This window comes from Fukomys damarensis, unplaced genomic scaffold (genome assembly GCF_012274545.1).
Source record: "Fukomys damarensis isolate Sample0158 unplaced genomic scaffold, DMR_v1.0_HiC HiC_scaffold_23, whole genome shotgun sequence".
NCBI lineage: Eukaryota > Metazoa > Chordata > Mammalia > Rodentia > Bathyergidae > Fukomys > Fukomys damarensis.
Genome location: NW_022900935.1, coordinates 36,050,944 through 36,059,142, shown reverse-complemented (window position 1 = coordinate 36,059,142; position 8,199 = coordinate 36,050,944).

The window sequence follows — 8,199 nt, the reverse complement described above, 5'->3', positions numbered from 1 at the left end:
AATGATGGCAATGCATGTTTGTGTGTGGACAGGAACGGCCTGTCGCAGCACCGAGGTCAGCAAGAGGGTCCCAGGATAGGCAGCACCCTTGAGTATATTAGAGAGATGGGATTGATTTCAATCCCTGGTGTGTTTTCTACTAGAAAGACATGGTCACCAATACGTAAAATCATATATCTGGGGATAATCTGAGGGATAACCCCTCAGGTTGCTGGTCATCTATGTGGTGGCTCCCATGGCAGGCAGAGCCCCCCCATGGGCAGGGCCTGTGCTCTGTGTCTCTCTGTAGCCCTGCCTTCACCAACCACTGGGAACAGGAAGGAAAGAAAGGAACAGAAAGAAAGAAGGTGGCAAATAGACTTCTGTGTCCTACGAAATCTTACAAGTGGAGCATAAGCCTGACGTTATTTTGCAAAAATACCTTCCTGACAGCTGAGCATATAATTTCTTTATAGTTTGTGAAAGACAAAGAAAGAAAGAAAGAGAAACAGAGGAAGGAAGGAAGGAAGGAAGGAAGGAAGGAAGGAAGGAAGGTAGGAAGGAAGGAAGGGAGACATCCAGGGTGTCCATGACACTCTGCTAGGCACAGTTGCATGCATTACCACTTTTAGAGTCAGCAACACTTTGGGGAAAGCTGCATCTGCCCGAGAGTCACCAGTAACATCTTCTGTGAGGTTGTCTCACAACAGCAAGGATGTCTCCTAAAGAGAGAGCGTCCACCAGTGGAGCTGTGCGAGTAGAGTCCAGCAGGACTGGTATGGAACGGCCATCCGGCATTGTCACCTACAGCTCTATCCAGTCCTGGGATTCCATGTGTCCAAATAGTACCATGCTAGAACTGCCCAGCAGCTTTCCCCTCATCAAACTGTCAGCACGTATAGCACATTACACCAGGAGGAACGACAGCATAATGCTTCAATTATGCTGAGGTCAGAGTGCCAGGAACAAAATTGGGCTCTGTTAGGACCAATCATACTATATGCCTGTTTCCTCATCTGTAAGGTAAGAGTAGCAATCGATGTACTCATTCTAAAATCCAGTTTCAGTGCTTCAAATAGCACCTGGCCCATAGTAACTGTTCATTAAATGCTAATATTCATTCAGCTCAATCCACTCTGACACACTGTGCCACCTGGGACCCATGAGTATCTGTTTGTCTCACTCTTATACATGAAATCAGACTGATTCTATCTAGAAAGACTGGGCTTAGCTCTTGGAGATGGAGCTACTTTGATGGGGGTACAGCAGCTCCAGCCAAACTGGCCCCCTTTCTGCTCCATGAGCTGGCCCGTCCACCCTGGCCAATGTGCAAAAATGTTTGTGGCGACCTCATTTGTTTTCCTTTCTGTTAGTGGGGCCTTCCAAAGGCGATGAACTGTTGAAATTAACCCAAGGCAGGGGCCAGCGGAGCAGACGGGGCCTGGGCCAGGGCCAGGCGTAATGAAGTGGAAAATGTTCGCACCACAGGCAGCATTACAATGCACCTGTACAAACAGAACGCGGCTTGCCATCCCTTCCTCCTGGGTCCAGCTGCCTCTCAGACTTCTCTTTTTATGGCTTCACTCCTGGCCATGCCTGATCAACGCCAAGGTCTCTAGTGAAGATAAGAGACAAAGGCCTTCATAGCAGAGCTGTAGAGATGGGACACAAGAGAGGAAAGTGAACCAAAAAGGACTCTCAGCACAAAGATCTGAAAGTTCTGGGGAGTTCTCTGAAGGCCGTGTTACCTAAAACAGGGAAGAATACAGCTCTGTGCCAAGATTGAGGTAGATAACTTTCACATTGCTTGGCTCACTTTCCACACCCACATGATTGGGATCCTATCTGCAGACAAGGAAACTGAGGCCCAGGGAGACAAAGCCAACAGGTGACCAAGTCAAGGTTCAAGCTCAAGTACCATCATGCATCTTGACACTCAGATCAGTGTTGAATGACATTCTCAAACCCGTGCAGCTCTTGAGTGGAAAGCCAGAATTCCTAGTGTGGTGGTCACCACTACACTAGGAAGCACAAAGGGAACTTGGGGACATCAAGGCCAGGCTGTCCTTGAGGACTAGGCCAGTGAAGAAAAGAGGCCTGGGTTCCCCCAGAGTGAGGCCTGTGGATCACTGTGCTACTGTAAGGGAAGACAGAAAGAACAAACAAAACTAACTTTTGACCACTGTCGTAGTTCTTGACATCGTGTGGCTCTAAGTCTCCCAGTCTCACAAGGGCTCAGTTTGCCCCTCCCTGAGATGGACCCTCCATGGGCATTAAATAGAATGATATTTCCAAGGTGTTTCTAAGGTCTGTTGCTCTTCACTTCTCTCAGACTCAACCTGAAGTCAGACCCAACTCTGGCATAACCAGAAGCCTTCTTATCACCATGCGGGGGAAGCCCAAAAGTCAAAAGTAAATGTCATTTTCACTGCCACATACCCCGGCCCTCACCTCTCATTGCCATCTTCTCTTACATCAATGGTTAGAGGCATAAAAAGAGGGAATGGAGATAAGATACATCTGATGGGGGAGGGGGTGGGGGTCTGACACATAGTAGGCCTTCAAGGAACACTAACACCCTTGACAAGCTATGGGTTCTTTGCAGGTCAGAACATTCTGCTTTGCAGGATCCAATTGTAGTGCCAAGCAGCTTGCAGTAAATGCCCAATAAATGCCCGTCTGTTGAATGAAGGAAACTTTGCCAGTACTCCCATCCTCCTCATTTAGGCAACACCCAGGACCGCGTTTGGGCCTTTCTAAATGCCCAGCGGCCAGTTTGACAAAGCCCTTCTCCTGGGGTGCCTCATTGCTTCTCAGAGTTCAACCGCACCTAATTCAAATTAGAAGCAAGCCACATTTGCCATTCTTCGTGGTTGACATTAATGTGGCTGCGCTGAACTTTTATAATTCTTGCTATTTAATTAAAAAAGAAGTTTAAACTTTGCCGTGTACAAAGAAAGTTGAGATGGCCATGTTTTGGTTTTAAAAGGCTTCATCACACTTCAGTTTTCCCCATTCAATAAACGTTCTCTGGTCCCTATGTTGTAGGCAGCATAAGGACCTCACCGCCCCTGGAGAAGCAGAGATTGAAATAAGCACATTTAGTACATCATGATTCCTGAAATACTGAAAACTGCAGAGAGAAACTAGTCTCAAGCACAGAGCGTTAGCCTATTCGTCCTGAAAGGTATTCATCTGAGTCAGTCACTCCCTACACCATATGGCCCTGACTGCGTCTCCTGGGCAATCAAGTGACCTGCACCTTCAGGGTTAAGGAGATCCAAAACGTGACCTGTTATCTTCCTGCATGCGGAGGGAGCAAACAGATGCATTTAGGTAGGGCTTCCAAGTCAATTCTACTACCTTATGGACAGGACCATGTTGGAATAAGCCAAGGTTCTAGACGAAAATTAACATCAGCAGAGCAGGATGAAAGAAAAGGAAATCCCTCTCTCTCTCTCTCTCTCTCTCCCTCTCTCTCTCTCTCCCTCTCTCTCTCTTGATTTCCCTGGCCTTTGTGATTCTTCCTGAAACCTGGAAAGTAGCTCTTTCAGGAAACTGATTTCAGGAACAGCCGGCCAGGCCAGGTGTTTCCTGTGAGGGGCTATGGTTAGGAGGGTACCCTTACTCCCTCACGCTCCTGCCTGACCATCTCTACTCTAATTTACACTGAGCCCCATGAGCACAGCAGTGCTTCCTTGTGACCATCCTCTAGCGGCTGTGAGTTTCACAAGACACATGACTATGTCGTCTTCAATATTATAGCTCTAGTAGGCGAGTGCACTGTCCAGCCCAAAGTGTTCGTCATCTGAACAGATGACTGAATGCATGAAGAATGTCATGTACATTTATAAGCACACAGTGGTTTTGTCTTTCTCAGAAATATTACAACTCACTTGCTCCTAAACAGATTTTTCAAAATCATGTTGTACGAAATGTTACCCATTTGTGAGGTAATGGTACTGAGCTAATAAAAAGTGCAAAAACATAAACAGGGATACTTTTTATTTTAAAACAAGATTTAACATGTATACTTAAATGTGTGGATGATGCGTGGCACCTTCAAAAGAGATGAAGAAGGACAGAGGATTTAGCTCAGTGGCACCGTGCCTGCCTTGCAAGTGCAAGGTCCTAAGTTCGATCTCAGCTACCAAAAAAAAAAGAGAAGAGACGAAGAGTACTCCCTACATGGACAGCGGACATTCCATGATAAAGTGATGAGTAGGCTTCAGTAATCAGCTCAAGGAGATTGGAAGGTTTTTTTAACTGATTATTGCTCTACATTAAATATATTTCTTGTAAGAGCAGTATGCACTTCTGGTATTATTCAATAATTGTGTGCTTTAAAATATGAGTCAAAATGTGATCATTTCTTGCAATGATTAAATCATCAGAAAACCATTTTTATTGTTATCCATATTAACCCAAATGTACATTGTACTTGTAGGTTTCTTTTGGTAATCCACCAAAATACTGCTTTTCTTAGGTTCCTTACATAGACAAGTCTGAGTAGTACTACCATCCTGGAAGCAAGTTAATGCGGTACTCTTGTCCCAGCTTGCTGGGTTCTTTGGAGAAATACATTTGGAAGTAGAGAGAAGGGTGGATGGGAGTTGGGGATGATGAAATGAGATAACTAAAAAATTAAGATTTAAAAAGCCACAGAGTTCCTATAAAGCCACTGTTAACCAGGATGTAATGGAGCTATAAAATATATCAGGACAAACAGAAATGAGCTTGTACAGGACAACAAGTTGGGTTAGGTTTTAAAACACGAATCAATGGTTTGTCTATATAAAAGATAAGCACCTAGAGTGTCACAGAAAGTTTACAATAATAAAGATACAGAATTATAACAGAAAGCAAGAGAAGTTAAATATTAGGCAAAGCAGACTTTGAAAGGTGAAAATAACAATAATTACTTCACATTGATAACATTTATACTCCCAAATGAGGACATAATGGTAATGAGCACATTAAAGTTAAAATACTGCAAACAGTTTTGGAAATAGTGAAAAAAAAATGACAATCTCTATGTTTACTTTCCCTCTACTTAATTATTTTTAAATGAGAAAATGAAATGACTAAAAATTTTTTTTAATGAATCCTCTATGCCAAACAAATAGTGATGGGAAATAGAAAAGAAATTGTAAAAGCTAAAAGTAATTAATTTAAAGTAGAAGTATAGAATGATGTCACATATACATATAAAGACTTTTTTGAGATTAACAAAATATCTTTACAAGCCTGTGACAAACTTACTCAAGAAAAATGTAAAAAGAAATATCCTAGTAGAGAAGATAACAAATTACTTAAAAATGCTATACACATCTATGAGTAGAGTGAAAATTTTTCACTAACTTGGATAGTAGCAAGCATAAATTTAAACATTGGTTCAACAAGAAATAGAAAGAATTCAATGTGGCAACAATCAGGAGACAATTCCAAAAAGTTGACTTAAGAATTAACCTCTCCTTTAGCTTCCTCATCTTCAGAACTTATAAGGTGAATTATTTTATATTTTAAGAGATCCCCATGCTATCTAAAGTATCCTACAACATAAATATGAAAATTTACCTCATTTTATTTTATAAGGGTATCATAAATCCCTAGCAATAATATCAAAAGCTGAGCAATTATACCAAAACAATTACTATGTGTGTGAAAATTCGAAGTAAAATGGTAACTAAGTGAATTCCATGGAAGAAATCACTGCTCCTGACTAAGCAGGGTTTATCTCAAGAATGCAGTGTTTCTACGTCATACTGACACATCAAAAAAGGATAAATATAAAAGTGACTTAGATAAATAATTAAAAAGTCTTACCCTGCAAGGGTTTCAGGACATATCATGCGATTATAATTATTAAAGTTGTGAAATATCACAAGCAGATGATTGGAATGCAATACACCGAAGAGGCCAATTTTACGTTCAAAGTGTAAGATCGCGAATCAACGGCGAGAGGAGGGAGGAGGTGCGGGTCAGGAGGAAGGGGAAGGACAGCTATCTCAGCCGAAAAGGGAATCCTCCCAGGTTGGCTTCACAGGCAGAATCAGAAAAACAGCGAGAGAAAGATCTGCTCAGTAAGTGGAAAGCAAGCAGCTGCCTCTAGTCAATGCGAGCAGGACCTGAACCTTTGTTTGCAGGGATCGGTGCAAAATGAAAATGTGAAACTCTTCATTCAAAATTATCAAGCACTTCTGGATGGTAGCGGCAGAGCCTCGCGCCAAACATGGTACGTGGCGGTAGAATGTGCCAGCCCGGCGTCAGGGTTCCCCCCACGAAGATGGGGACTGGAGGGAGGAACCCTTCGAGGGCCTTGGAGCTCATGGCTGATAAATACAGTAAGTGCAGTGTTCTAAGGTAATAGTGATCATGCTCACATTCTCACTGTTTCTGCACTAATTGCCCATTCTGCCTATAATTGGCAGTTACACATGTTGCTGAAATACAAAGCATTGCTTTGTTTTATATAACCTTACTGTGTCACAGCATTTCTATTACCTCTTTTGACCATAATAGAAAAGCATTATTTTGTCCATTTTACCTGAAAGGAAAGTTAGACTTGAGTAAGCTCTGATGTGCCCAAGGCACCCGTTTGAAGAGCTAACCATCAAGTGTTCAAATCCCAGGTCTTCAGATACTAAATTCCTTCCTTGCTTCCTTCCTTCCTTCCTTCCTTCCTTCCTTCCTTCCTTCCTTCCCTCCCTCCCTCTCTTCCTTCCTTTTTCTCTCTCTCCCTCTCTCCTCTATGTTCTTTCATTCTTTCTCTTTCCTCCTTTCTTCATCCTTCCATCTTTCTGACCTCTTGTGCATCAGGCCCCTGCTAAGCCTGTGGACTCTACAGCTCCTGATCATAGCAGCTCCCATCTTACGTAGACTGTCAAGGAAACAGGTTCTGCCACACCATGAGTGAAATGTTGGAAATGAGATAAAAGAGCAGACGCAGAACAGAATGCTTGTTTCCACCTAAAGGGACCCAGGGAAGCTTCACAGAGAAAGCATCCATGTGGACTTTGAAGGGTGAAATTGAGAACAAACATAAAGAAAGGCATAAATTCCCTGGCTTTAAAGAGAACTTGGATGCCCTAAAAGTTCCATACCCAGCTTTGTGCCAAACTAACTTCCCTAGGAAGTGATAGAAAACTGGGAGTCACAGTCAAGAAGGGGCCAGTGAGCCACCCCTCAGAAGTGCCTTCAAGTGTTAGGCGATGCAACACATCTCACTGGAACCTCACAGTCACCTGGTAAGGTGTATTTGTCACTTTCCCATTGTTGGGACAAAATACCCAGTACACGCAACCTAATGGAGGAGAGGCTTAATTTGGCTCCCGATTTCAATCCATGCTGACTCCAAGGAAGAAATAGCAGAGTGAAAGGTAATGGCAGAGGAAAAGGTGATCAACTCATGGCACCCAGGAAGCAGAGAAGGCAGGGAGGAGCCAGGCACAAGAATACACCCTTGCTGCACACACCTCCCAGTGACCCACCGCTAACCAGGCCCCTCCTAACAGCACTCTCAGTTACTGACATCATCGATGAGTGAATCAGCCAACGAGTATAGTATAGTACCCATGTGATCCACTTTGGGGGAACATTTTAGATCTGAACCATAACATAAAGTCAGTGGGAAAGAACTTCCTGAGCATTTCCAAGGTCTGTGTGTGCCTGTGCCACCAGCGAAGACCAGGACCAAGATGACAAGGTACACGGCCTCCCTCTCTCTCTGGGATCTATTTGCCCTCTAAGGAAGCCAGGAAAACAGACCTCTCCATTGTCTTCCTCATTCAGTTTCCCTCTAGGGCAAACCTGACTGTATCTGCTGCTGGCCTGTTAATCATAGTAACCAATCAGAGATGTCATCTAGGGGAAGTCTCACTGCACAACAGATTTCAATCAAATACTTGACCAACAAGGTTAAGTTATAATGAATTTACATCAGATACAGCAGTTGTGAAAATAACAGATGCAATCAAGGTAGCCTTCATTGTATTGTTAAAGGATGTGTAGACATGAAGACTAATGACTGCTTCCTAACTTTATCTCTGCCCCTTGCTGGCTATAAGTGGGTAACCTTGTGTGACTCTCAGCCTCAGTTTCATGAGCATGGAGTTACCAATACATTATAGTTGTTATACAAATGAAACAACATAAATAGATGTAAAAGTACTTATTTTATGAAGTGCTACAAAACTGTTGGCTTTTATTACTCTTGGAGAT